The sequence below is a fragment of the Octopus bimaculoides genome, chromosome 8 (genome assembly GCF_046866305.1).
Source record: "Octopus bimaculoides isolate indiv1 chromosome 8, ASM4686630v1, whole genome shotgun sequence".
Classification (NCBI taxonomy): domain Eukaryota; kingdom Metazoa; phylum Mollusca; class Cephalopoda; order Octopoda; family Octopodidae; genus Octopus; species Octopus bimaculoides.
This window is the reverse complement of record NC_142935.1, coordinates 41,719,722-41,733,938: the sequence shown is the minus strand read 5'-3', so window position 1 is coordinate 41,733,938 and position 14,217 is coordinate 41,719,722. Positions and strand designations below refer to the sequence as shown.

Here is a 14,217-nt window from a genome sequence, read left to right as displayed (position 1 = left end):
TAATATATACATATAAGATGGGCTTCTTCCATTTTCCGTCTACCTAATCTACTTACAAAGCTTTGGTCGGCCCGAGGCTATAGTAGAAGACACTTGCCCAAGGTGCCACGAAGTGGGACTGAACCCAGGACCATGTGGTTGGTATGCAAGCTACTCACCACACAGCCACGAGGTTGATGATAACATTGCCTCTTCGAAATATATTGTAACAGGCAAAAAATTATCTACAGATATGCTGAGATTAACGAGAATGAAGCCTCTAGTCTAGTGTGAGTTTAAAGGGGTTTTAGACTAGAGAAGACATTAGCGTTTAGTATCCTCTTGGACCACATAAGAGCATCGGATTGATAAGGTTTGACATTGTGGGTTCAAAATAAATTCCGTAACCATGGAATGTAAAAAACAAACAACAAATAAACATCCATGTGTTTTTATCAGACATGGAAACTTGATTCAAGCGTACTTTAGGACTGTTTTTAGTCGAAACACATGAAAAACTAGATTTTGAGAATTCTCTAAATGACTTCAAATAATTCAGGAGTCTGAATTACATCATTACTAAGGAGAAGTAAATTACAACTGTTGATTAAGTATTGGTATCAATACTATATTACATAAGAAACTCCACTTCTTTTTCCTGTTAATAAGTAAATGCAGAATATTAATGTGTGTTCAGTAGAATTGCAAATAAACCTAAATGATTGAGTGGTTCTGTTTAGTGAACGGTATATGATTCGCGGCACTTTCTCTTAGGCAATAGAAATATACAATGTCTATTGCACTTCAGCATTCTTCTTTTTATCTTAAACAGAATTATACACTAACATACACGCACGCACACATACGCAAACAACACACACACACACACACACACACACACACACACACACACATGTATACAGACAAGAATCGTTCACACAAACGCATACAGGCACATGACTGTATATGTATGTGTGTGTGAGTGTGTGTGTTTCTATGTGTGTGTGTGTGTGTGTGTGTGCGCGCGCGCGCATCTATAAATATATATGCTAGTATTGAGAATGTAACAGTTTGAGTCATACATTATGAAGTCTTCAATATTCCTCCTTACATAATCTAATAAAAAGTTAAATTGTTCCTGTAAAATTGGTGACTCAATTTGCATTTTTCTCCTTTTTTTTTTTATTGTTCAATATATGAGTCGGAACAGAGCATTCATTCAAAGCAATCATAAGCTCATAAGATAGTATTAATAATAAAAAACTCGAAATTAAAAATGAGAGTATACTATAGGAACATTGTAAATACACCGGCAGGCACAGGAACATTATTTCTCTGAAACAGTCTATATTCATTTAATAAGAAAAATAAAAAAAAGAACAAAACAAAAAAGGCTACAGAATAAACACATGAAACTTAAGCCCAAAGCGTACATATCAGTTGCTATTACTATGGTTATTACTATTGCTGTTATTATTAAGGCGGCAAGCTGACAGAATCGTAGCTGACAGAATCGTTAGTACGCCAGGAGAAATGCTTAGCGACATTTTGTCTATCTTTACGTTCTGAGTTAAAATTCCACCTTGGTCCACTTTGCCGTTCATACCTTCGGGATCGATAAAATAAGTACCAGCTGAGAACTGGGATCGATGCAATCAACTATCCGCTCCCCAAATGTTTCTGGCCTTGTGCCTGTAGTAGAAAGAATTAAGGCGGCGAGCTGGCAGAATCGTTAACACACCAGTCAAAAAGCTTAGCGGCATTTTGCCTGTCGCTAGGTTCAGAGTTCAGATTTCGCCGAGGTCTACGTTGCCTTTCCTTCTTTCGAGAACGATAAATTAAGTACCAGTGAATGACTGAGGTCGATGTAATCGACCAGTACCCTCCCCACAAATTCCAGGCCTTGTTCCTATAGTAGAAAGGATTATTACGTCGGCGAGCTGGCAGAATCTTTAGTACGTCTCGCCAAATTTCTTAGCAGTATTTCCCCTGTCTACACTTAGCTCAAATTCTGCCGAAGAATTTTGGCCGATGTAATTGACTTAGATCCTCCCTCGAAATTACTGGCCTTGTGACAAAATTTGAAACCAATATTAAGTACTCTACACTGATTTGCACTAAATCTCGCATATATAATTTTATCGTCTCGTTTACTATATAGAAATTAAACAATCACTTGGATATTAAATGTGCCTTGCATCTCACATTTCGGTAACGATAGAATCATAACATCTATATATTCTGTGCATGTTGCCTTATGTAGTTTCATATCAACTGAAATTGATAATGAAAGAATTCTTTTAATGAGCGACACTACAGATAGTTGCATTTCAAGCTACAACTACTGGTATTTCTGGTTCTAATTTTGCTTTATTTTGACTTGAAAATCAGCTTTGGTATTTTGTTGCAAATTTGAGTTTTATTACAACGTTATTTTTATGCTTAGTTAAAGTAGTACACCTTGGTGTCGTCTCTATGAATTCGTATTTAATCATTTCAACTTTACTTGAAGCTTATTTCTGTCGTTGAATTTTCTCTCGAAGTAAATTTTTTATCAATTAGCTAAGATTTTTAGACGTTTAATTATTAACTATTGTATAATGGGCATGGTTTGGAATAAAACTGACCATTATAAAAATACTACTCAGTTTATTTCGACGTCCTTCCGGTGCTAAGTAACTGATGAAATCAGTTTCATGTTCAGTTTATTATACCGGTGAGATATGAACAATTGCTTGATGTACTAGCATTAAAGATAAATAAATAAACCCGAATATGTCTTAATACAATATTTAGAGTTTTAGGTGATTGAACATTTTAGATCAAACTATCTTTCTGATATCGTGATAGCACTGAAATAAAATTAGAAATATACGCCCGTCATATCATCACTGTCAACGTGTATAGCTAGAAATAAAGTGTTACAAAATAATGCCAGCAATAGTACCTGTCCGCCAGTGTTCCAATTATATATTCAATCATTCTGTAATATATGCAAATCCTATTACATTATAATAAATATTTACAACTATCAACATATTTCGAGTTTAAAGTTAATTTTTATCAATATTGTAATTTTACACTGTATTTCTGAAGCAGATATCTAAAAATATTAACACGTTCATGTAATGATTGCTTGAAAACTTTGTTCCGAATATTTAATGCAATTGGTAATACTGCTATAGTGTGATGAAATCAGCAATAAATTATCAATAATGCAATATATTTCAGTGAGAAGTTACAGTTCGTTGATTTTTACGTTCCTGGCTCTTCTCAATTCATGCACTACTTTATTGAACTGCATTAGCAAATTACTGCATCAAATCATTTAATTCCATTGTAATTACAGTGCTTCCATGATTTGTGCTTCTAAAATTACGCGTTGATATGAATAAAAGTAAAGAATACGGCAAAACAAATTTCATTTATTTTGTAATAAATTATAACTGACCGGACAAAAATATCTTTAATACAAGTTCTAAGTAAAGCTAAAAATAGCGACATAGCAGAAAGTAGATCAAATTTGAACCGTGTCACCTTGAAAAAATAGTGTAAAATGACAAACAGTGTGCGCCAGTGTGTGTTTGAACCCAGTATGATTCTATAAGGCATATTCCCCGACTAATATGCAATCATCTCCACTGCAAAACGAAAGTACAATAATCAGTTTTCATCTCAAGACCAGTGTTGTTTTAAGGCATAGGCCGACTGGGCAGCCTCCCGGTGTTCCTCACAGTCTAGAGGTTCAAATCTTTAGGACCCAGTGCAGCGATTTGCGCGACAGTGAAGAGATGTGCTAAGATGGCCCCGCTTACGATGTCTTTTTTTCAAATAAATGAGACTTAACTCGGACATCATAAGATAGAACTTCCTTTTTCGATACCATTCAGGTGCTCATGCCTGTTTCTCAGATTAAGAGCCAACGAGGAAGGCTCAACATGTTACCCGTTAAATTTCCCTCAAATCATACATTACCATAGTTAAAACAGTGGCGGGATTGTCACAGTTGGAGAAAATTTGAATAATATAGGTGTGCTCAGCGAAGAATAACCAGCAAACAACAATAATTTCACAGACGAGAAAAAAATTTCAGACTGCATGCTGTACACTTTGTCAACTGTCGTGTAACTAACACTTACTCTCTTTGCCGGATTATGTTTAAACGGATATAAACACTAAGAAATCAGAATTACTCTGTTGAAAATGTGTTCATCCAAATGGCTGGTTGAATTAAACAGCTTCAAGGAGTTATCATTATAATTGCATTGATGACCAGCAAAATCATCATTATCGCTACCATCACAAGCACCACAAACATCACCAACACCAACATCGCTATCATCATCGTCATCATCATCATCATCATCATCATCATCATCATCATCATCATCATCATCATCATCATCATCATCTTCATCATCATCATCATCATCACCTACCATTCATTTCTGATTCTGTTAGGTTTAGAACCTCCGTCAGCACCTTAATCAGTAACACAACACTATTATCATCACAATTCTTAAAGCCATCTCTAATACTACTACCTGAAACTTCCAGAGCACTCTACCAACACAATCAAAACAACTACTGCTATTACTACTACAGTCACACCTACCATCACAATTTACATCACACTTAAGGAATACTAACAGTTCCATCACAACCATTACAGACCTCACCTTGTAGAAAGACAACAAATATTATACTAACGATTCAAAACTGCCAGCACCAGATCATTCAAATCATTAGTGTAGACAACATTTTCATCAACAAACCAATCAATCAAAGAACCGAACAGAAATCTTCCTAAGGCATAATTCCAACTTACTTCAAGATGATTTAACATTTTATATTGCCAATGATTACATATTATATAATTATTGGTATTGTTATATATATTATAATATTCGTAATTCTGTTATTTGTTCTTCGCTGTTGCATTCATCGAAAAATTTTGCTTATATTCATTTTTGGCCAAGACAATTTTTTATTTATTTATAAATTCATCTGTTTTTGCTTTATGAATAGCTGTACGGTAGACATTAATTTCCGAGTATAGAGTCATTTGTCTCGTTCTATGATTCATTGCTGAAATATTTAACTATGCACTGACACATACGCAACCCACACACATACACACACATAGACGTAACTACGTGCATACATACACACTTACGCATATACAAACATATATATATATATATGTATATATATATATATATATATATATATATATATATACAAATGTGCATGTATGTTTATATGTATGAATATCTAATACATATATATATATACACACACATAATCTCAAACACGCGCACACATGCATATGTGTGTATATATATATATATATATATATATATATATATATATATATATATATATATACAAGAAATGAGGGCAGGGAATCGTCAATTAATAATAGAATTAACAATTAACAATTTTGCCAATCGTCAATTAATAATAGAATTAACAATTAACAATTTTGCCAATTAACAATTTTTTTTTCATACAGGACTATTTGTGGCGCACATGGAATGGATTTCTTTGGGGTGGGATGCCTGAACTCGCTAGCCGATGAATTCGTAAGTGCCTTTCTTATCGTTGATTTTTGGTGCCGCATGGCCAAGGATTACCGTGAATTTTTTTAGAGACACTTTCAAATTTATCAGAATATTTGGGCTGAAGATTGGAATAGTGAAGTTTTCGTTCGCTTAACCATGAAACGATTCGTACCCAATTAACTAAAGGCTTGTTTTCTTTGTGCTTTTCCCTCCGGTTTTTTGTTCTATGTGTGCCATAAATATCGCCATCTGTTTTAGAGAAAAATTTGTAGTTTAGAATCAGTAGTTCTTTGACTGCTGTTTCTGAATTTTCAGTATGTTGGAGAAGCAACTCAATTGCTAATCCCTTATATTTATGATATATATATATATATATATATATATATATATATATATATATATATATATATATATTTATGTACATGTATGTATGTATGTATGTATGTATCAGGAACAAAGACATAGCATTGATATGAGTAAATACGCACGAAAAATCATATACCATACAGAAGTTGAAGTCGTTAGATAGAGATTATGATGAGAAATGCAATAAGATAGTATTCGGGTATGAGAACTAGCCAATCAGTATTAGCAGTCCTCAACCTCTGCAGTGAACGCGAGGATGTAAAGAAATTGGTGATGGTCTGCGTCATTAGCAATTCGTCACTAGGGGAAATAAGTATATTTATTTGCAGTGAAGACAAAAAGATTTCAGGCCTTGCCTTATGTTTGAGTGTGAAGGAGAGAGAAGAAAAAAGAGGGAGAGAGAGATGTGAAAGGGAGAGAAAGTTCTGTTTGACTTTTATAGCTAATCGTAAGATATAGAGCGAATCTATAGCAATTTGGGATTTTGTATTTCGTTTACAAGATTCTTTATGGAATGGACCAAAGGAAAAGTCACCGAAAATGTTGCGGGTGGCAATAAAAGTATTTTCACAAGCAAAACGTTATTGACTGTTTAACTAATAAATTAAACACACGATCAAGTAGTTAGTTAGATAGATATTTAACCAATTGACTAATAATAAAGGAGTGGAATTGAAGCATTGAGGGCAATATCAATATTGCCGTAATGACTCTCCCTAGACACAACAAAATGTATAACAATTTTGAGTGAAATTCCATTTTATGTTATATTTTTCTGCTGCTCGTGAAGATTTAAACCAGACAATCAACGTATAATATACAATGTAACGAGGAGGCCTATATCATTTCTCTAAACATGTTTTAACGATCAGTCACATTCTTCTCATTTCTCAGCCATAGATAAGGAACATATATTCAAAAATATCACTCCAAAAAGGACATTGAGGTCATGACAAAATGCTGTTTATCATAGTATTGAGGGCATGGCTTTGACAACAAATCTTAATTTATATATCAATAACATCAGTTTGCTTTAGGAAGATTGCTGTATCGAGGCAAAATGCTAAATTCTGCTTGCATACTCATGTACATTGGTTACACACAATCCTGTTGATGTTGAGGATAACTGGAGTAGTTCTTAGTGAAGCAGTGTCGGGGAAGATATTAACATGTTATCATATTTATCAGTTATTAGAAACTATACAAAAGTATTGTAACATGTCAGATACAACTAAACAATATAACAAGATAATGTTAGAAACAATATATTAAATTCTAATTAGATAATTGCAGAAGGGGAGTTTTCCTACGCTACAAATCAAATGCCTGCTGAAAAATATTCATCCAGCTGATTTATGCATCATTTAAAAATGGTTGTGATATCTTGATCGTTACAATGGTACAATAATCCAAAATTATATGTTGATGTTTCAATATTCCTTTGATGCCCTTTAGTGCTAACACGCAGTAATGAATAAACTTGCGTAATCTCATCGAATATGGTTCAAAGAAATTAGTCAAAATTTTCTCTCCTTCCAGCAGAATGGAATTGAAGAATGAGAAGAAAACTTGAATTATGTGAATCCAAAGTTGTTCAATCAAGAGAACAATGTATGTATTATATAGGCAACAGCTTTTCTCATTGTGCATTGTGTTGAACAGATAAGTCCCTTTCCGTAATAATGTTAATGACATAATGCATTGGCAACCATAGAAAGAGGTGCAGCTGTGTGTATGTGTGTGTGTATATTTGTATATTTTTTCTTTCTACGTCTTGCAATCTATTGCTATCTTACATTCACTAAAATGGAACTTACATACTACATAGTGATGTATAAAGTTACTAATCATGCAGCTTCTCATGTTTTATGTTCGTCATAGAAGATGCTATCTTCCTATGAAAGCCGTCTACATAATAATCTTGTACTCTTTAAGAAGACGTCAATACTTAAAGTGTAAAATATACACTAAAAATTATAGAAAGACATTTTTTAAGAAAAATAATTTAATACACATCTAAAGTAGGGTTTGTTAATTCACTTACAATTCTCGTATGCTGCTCTAAATTCTCTGATGTATATAACGATTTCTATTACCACGTTTCACTGTATGTTGTTTTCGATAAGGTATGAAATGAAAATTGTAATAAATTGGGAGAAATGTAAACTGTAGAGGTAATGTAAAATTGTTACGAAAGCAACCAGATGCAAGCTAGGATGTTATTCTTTTATTGACATGCGGGGTGGTAAATGTACACCTTTTGGAGTTTCGCTTTGCAAGCATTTATACTTCGCTTTAACCCTGTTTTAAGTACGGCAAATTATGCAGCGTAAATACTGATGCTTTTATGCACGAAATATCAAACATGTATTATATTAGAAACTGAATTTGAAGTCTAACAGAAATTCGAGTTGGATTGCTGAAATCGAAGAAGTTGCAGCAAATTATATTTGAGCTGTGTTTTTTCTGAAGAATAACTCAGACGTTTATAACATGCAGATAACAGATGCGTTTATAAATAACGACAAAAAAACTGTTGGTACTTCTCCAGGTTGGCTGCAAATATAGTGACCAAGAAGAATACACATTGCAACAAATTTTCAACCAGGATGAGATAGATCTGATTGGAAATGAATTTGAAGCAAATAAGCTTTTATGAAAAGAATTTAAACAATGTACTAGAATTCAAATATTCCAAAAGAGTATACATATGACTCTCCTCCTTTTTTTATGCTTCTGGATATCTAAGGAGCAAGTCTCCTGCTTATTACAATTCTGAAACATCACTATAGATATAACGGATTACACTAAATCATATATTCCTATTATACAGCGATCATCTAAAAATAGTTATCTAGAACAGTATCTAAGATTGGTTTACTGCGTGTATTCTAAACAACTATAAAGAAAAAAACTGATAATCAAATAATTTTGAAGTAGTCTTGCGTTTTGTGGACACTACTTCAGGTCATCTACGTAACCTAAATGACCTGACGTATAATACTAAAACACTTACTGAACACATTTATATTAATTCAACTTCAGTGGTTTATTGCAAGTTACAAAACCTACATTTGCTGTACACATTTAAGAAATTAAGTTCTCAGAGGGTGAAACAAAGTACAACGTAAAGTAATACTTGTGTGTTTAGCATATCATGAATATTATGGAAAATTAGACAGCGACATGGTCAGAATTGCAGTGTTGAATTACTAAGTTTTGCGTTACCAATTGATTATGTTTCTCAGCCGATGCAAAAGAAGATGGAGTTAATTGAATCTCAAGATAGAGCCCGATGTTGGAGATAATAAAAATTATGAGCACAGAGGGAAACGACCACAAATTGTAGCATCTAAAACCTTGACTGCAATATTCCAAATCCAAGTAAGGCTACAGTTTAGAAGCATATATTTTGCTGTTGATATTTTACAACTATTTTAGGAATTATTCAACGAACAAAAATAAAACACGACAAACATTGGATATTTTATCTATGCAAATACTTATTCAATTGGTTTCACGTTTCGTGTCTTGGGAGGGTCATTACGCCAATAATTATAACACACAAACTGGTTCTATATCATTCATTTATTGTTAGCTATTTGATTAAATATTTAACCAACTAACTAACCGATCGTTTCTTTCATGTGCCGGTTAAATACTTTATCGGATGCTTGCTTGTGAACTCTTCAATGATTTGTCCTCTTTCTTCAAGGTGTACACTGAGTCCGTATGAGAATTGGTATTAAGCTTGTGTGTATGTAAGCCTCTATGTAAATGTGCGCTTGCTATGAAGAAAAGGTAAGAGAAATAGTGATGTGTTCGTATGTGTGTACGTGTGCATGCGTATGCATATGGTTGTGTGTGTACACCTGTGTGACCGCCTGTGTGCGTGTTTGTGAATTTGTGTGTGTTAAAGCCATCCACGACATTTTTAAGGGTTCAGTCGCTGCAAATACGCATTAGCGCCTATATATTCCACTGACTTCTACTAAATACTGGTTTGAGATGCATGGTCTTTATATAAAAGATCGGTGCGGTTTTCGTGACGAGCATCATATTGCTCAATATTGTTGAAAATGTTTTTGTTCTATGTTATTTCACCGAAAGTGACACTTCCCAAGAAACTGCAAAAATTATTAGGTAAGTGCTAAGAGTATAAGCATCTACATATAGTAAGTTCTATACATAAAGCTCTGCGGAGCACTCCCTTCATATACCGAATGAAATTTAGAACAATTGAACCAACTTTCGATACTATCCCTCCTCTTAGAGAAGCCAAGTAGTATTGATGCTACCAAGGAATGTCCATGTTGTTTGGGTTCCCACTGTAGTGCACACCCTCTCTCTTCGTCAGTGGAGACACTACAAAAAGCTTTCTGAATATATATGCACTCTAACTATGCACCAATTATTTTTATTTTACTCATAGCTGATCATTTTTTCCTTGTTCTTAGCTGAAATATTCGTCTCACATCGGCCAATATGTGATGAGACATTTGTTTCTTCCATGAATCATCACTTTACAGTCCTTCCTATGCCTGGTTCCAGCCGGACACGATTTACTGCGTCTCTTCACAAATCCACAACATTCTATCTCAGCTGGTTATATGATATATGCCACCCACGTTCCTTATACGATTTTCTAATCATCTTGACGTTTGAAGATCTTTCTTTCATGTGCTCATTCCATATTACTTTTCCAAGATACCACTAACTAACTCGTAAACGTGAATGTGCGTGTGTTAGTGTTGAGAGAGGGGAGAGAGAGAGAGAGAAAGAGACAGACAGACAGACAGAGAGACAGGGAGACAGAGAGAGAGAGAGCGAGAGAGAGAGAAAATAATTTTATACGTAAAATACAATCAGCATACTATTATCTGTACTTAGTCTTGTGTTATGTGTGAGTAATTTACCGTTCTGCATTATTTATAGCTTATATTTTTAGCACTAGAACAATAGCAATTTTTTGCTACTTCCTTTACATTTTATCACAAACGAATGCCAAGCGTGTTAAGAATATTTGCATATATTCTAGGCGTGACCGGCTTATGATTTCCAGATGTAATTATTTCACTACATTTACGTCAGTAATCCCTTTGTGAAAACCATGATCGTTTCACGCTTTCAACATCAATATGAAGCAGTTTATTGTGTACACAGTTTGTTTTGTAATTAGTGTAAAGGATAACTGATGGTTTATTCTAGCATTAATTCGATCAGTAATATCCAAAGGATTTTTCAAAATAATACTTACCGTTTGGTCAGATTCGAAGTATTAACATCCCTGGAGGATAGATTTATTACGAAATACTTCTATAACGACTGTCGAAACACCCTGAAATATAAATGACAGATTTAAAAAAAGCATCTTAATGTTTTATTCTTTTTAAATTAAATAAGAATATTTTGATGCTTTACGTATATGGTACAATATAAAAATACCCCTGGAAATGTGTGTACCCAGTAGTGAAAAAGTCAAATGACCTATTACAGTTCACTCAAATCATCTGTTTTGCGAGAAAGACACTTTGAAAAACATATTCTCGTCTTATAGTCAATAATGTTCGGTATCAAATACACGAGGGGATCAATATAATTTTTCATCCTCCAATCATAAGGAGAAAAATATCCATCAAAACATACCTCACTTCTGAAAAGGAAAAAAAGATGGTAATAGATATGTCCTAGATAGGCGAAAATACGAGACGCCCATAGGTGAAACCTTATTGATACTTGGCTTGCTTCCTAACAAAGGATCTAGAAGTAAAATACTTGAAGCGAAGCTGTAAAATATTTTAAAATATTTTCTTTTTGCACAGCTCTTTTGAAATCTCATATCGTAATCTCATAGCAAAAAAAGTCTCTTGCTTAAGTGAGATTTGCTTGTCATATCTCTCGGCCATGGCATATACATAAGTTGAATTTGAAGCTGCAAATATTTTGGCAAAAATAGGTGACAATTGGGGAAGTCTATACAATTTCTTCAATATCATTCAAACAACCAGGAAATGAATTTATTGTAACACTATAAAATCAGACAGTCGTTGTAGGAGGACGTTGTACGAGTCCTCAATTGGAGTCCGTGTCAGTTACGTGATATGTACGAGTTCGAGTTACAAAGTCATTGACTTGCGGAGCTATCTGTGATAGCAAAAAAGCCGAGTCAAAGATAAGACGCGGAATACCACCATGACATAATAATGGTGACAAGAATATTACAGTGCCCATGATAACATACAAGTTGACGAGGGATCACATTATAACAGTGGCAACGAGGATATAAACAATTCACGCGAACAACGTTGAAAAATTCTTTTCCCGTGAAAAATCACAATCTACGCGGACGACGCTGAAAAAACTTTCACATGGAGAAATAAAAAACTCGACGAAGGAACAATAGATATTTTTGTTGTACATATTTTACGAAAAATTCGTAAAATTGTGGAAAACGTGTTAGAGGTTCTGATTGAGTTGCAAAAACAGCAACAACTAAAAGAAGAACAAGAACAACAAAAAATGTTACAGCAACAAATGCTATAACTAATGTTGGTAATAAAAGTTGGTAATAAAATCGAAAAATACGTTTTTGCCAGATCATATAGTGAATTCAATAAATGAATTTAAATATGACCCGGAAGAAGGAGCCATCTTCGGGGCATATTACCGAAGATTTGAACAAATTTTCGAAAAAGAATGCCAAGACTTGAAGGCTGAAATGAGAATGTGCCTAATTCTGAGGAAATTATAGACGATAGAGCATGAGAAATATTGTAACTTAAAATTGCTTAAAAAAGTTTCTGACATAGATTTTACGGACACAATTGACATTTTATATAGGTTTAGTGAAAAAAAACATCGTTGTTCATCAAACGTTGGAAGTATTTGAAAACCGAGAAAATCAATGACTGAGATTTTACCACATATGCAGGTATAGTGAACAGAGAGTGCGAGTGATTTAAATTGGATAAACTAACTCCAGACTCGCCCAAGTGCTTGAATTTTGCTTAGAGGCTTACGGCTAAAACGGACGCAGAAGTCAGAACCAAAATTCTCGCAAAGCTGGAAATTAACCAGGATATAACTCTCCAGAAATTGTCAGAAGAGTACGATATGATATTAAAAGTAAAGCACGACACAGAAGAAATCCAATGAAGAGATTGCTTACAGATAAAATCAATGTGGAGAGTCGGAAGACAGATGAAATGTTTTACAAAAAACACGATATACAACAAGTACGATATGCAGTGGTAGGCACCTGAGAAAAGAGTGTCCGTTCATAAAAGAAAGTGTTTTTGTTATGGTAACACAGGGCACATTAAATTGCACTGGGGAACTAAAATGACTAAAGATTGGACCAAAGGAGAAAATATAAATACTTTGTCATCAGAGAAAAAAAGTTGTACCACGAACAAAAATTTCATCAAGGTGAGAATCGAAATCACCAGTGTGAAAATAAAAATAGACACAGGGAGTGACATCACTATCATAAATGAGGAAACATGGAGGCAAATCGGTAAACCGAAATTATCTAAACCAAATAAAAATGGCATCTGGGGTAACTAAAAAGAAATTCTATCTCATCGACGAATGCATTTACAATGTAATTTTCGGGGTGAAAAGGACAGTCATTTATGTGTTTAAAAAATAACTGAACGTGTTTGGCAGAGAATGCACGGAGTTATTTAAAATGTGGGATATTCCCATTAGGTATGTTGCACTAAAACAAAAGAGAAGATCGCGTTAACAGAAAAGGTAAGCTGCCTGTTTTAAGGTCCAAATGGAACATGTTGTTTGCAGCGTCGGACCAGGTCAAGAAAGAGATGGAAAGACTTGAAAGTCTAGATATAAATGAAAGAGGCGACTATTCAAACTGGGCAGCACTGGCAGTTTATGTAAAGAAAGAAAAAGAATAAACAAAGAGTGTGTGCGGACTTTTCAACTGGATTAAATGACACTTTAGTCGAACACAGTTATCCGTTACCAAACCCAGAGGAAGAATAGAGTTCCTACAAATAGGCATGAAAAAGAAAAACAATTATTAAGTTGAAAAAAAAAACACTTTAAAAAGGGTAGAGAGATGAATAAAGTAAAATAAAATTACTTGCTTCCCAAGGAGAAAAAAACAAACTAAAAGGGGAAATGTAGTGAAAATGGTACTCCCCTTCCCACGTGACAAAGTGGTATGACGGTGCCCCTAAAAAGTCAGACAGTCAGTCGTTGTAGGAGGTCAGTAGTAGTAGAGTTGTTGTATGAGTTCTCAGTTGGAGTCAGTGCCAGTTACGTGTTATATACGAGTTTGAGTTAC

General features: G+C 34.1%; 1 protein-coding gene across 4 annotated transcripts in view; it reads right to left on the bottom strand.

Annotated features, from left to right (window-relative positions):
- Positions 1 to 14,217, bottom strand: part of LOC106883669 (uncharacterized) — a 313,977-nt gene that overhangs the window by 71,775 nt on the left and 227,985 nt on the right. For 3 of the 4 annotated variants that reach the window (XM_052970057.2, XM_052970058.2, XM_089356372.1), the window contains one exon: positions 11,167 to 11,247. The exons of the other annotated variant lie outside the window; for it this stretch is intronic. The gene's annotated coding sequence lies outside the window, so the exon portion shown is untranslated. The remainder of the gene's footprint in view (positions 1 to 11,166; positions 11,248 to 14,217) is intronic. 4 annotated transcript variants of the gene reach the window in all.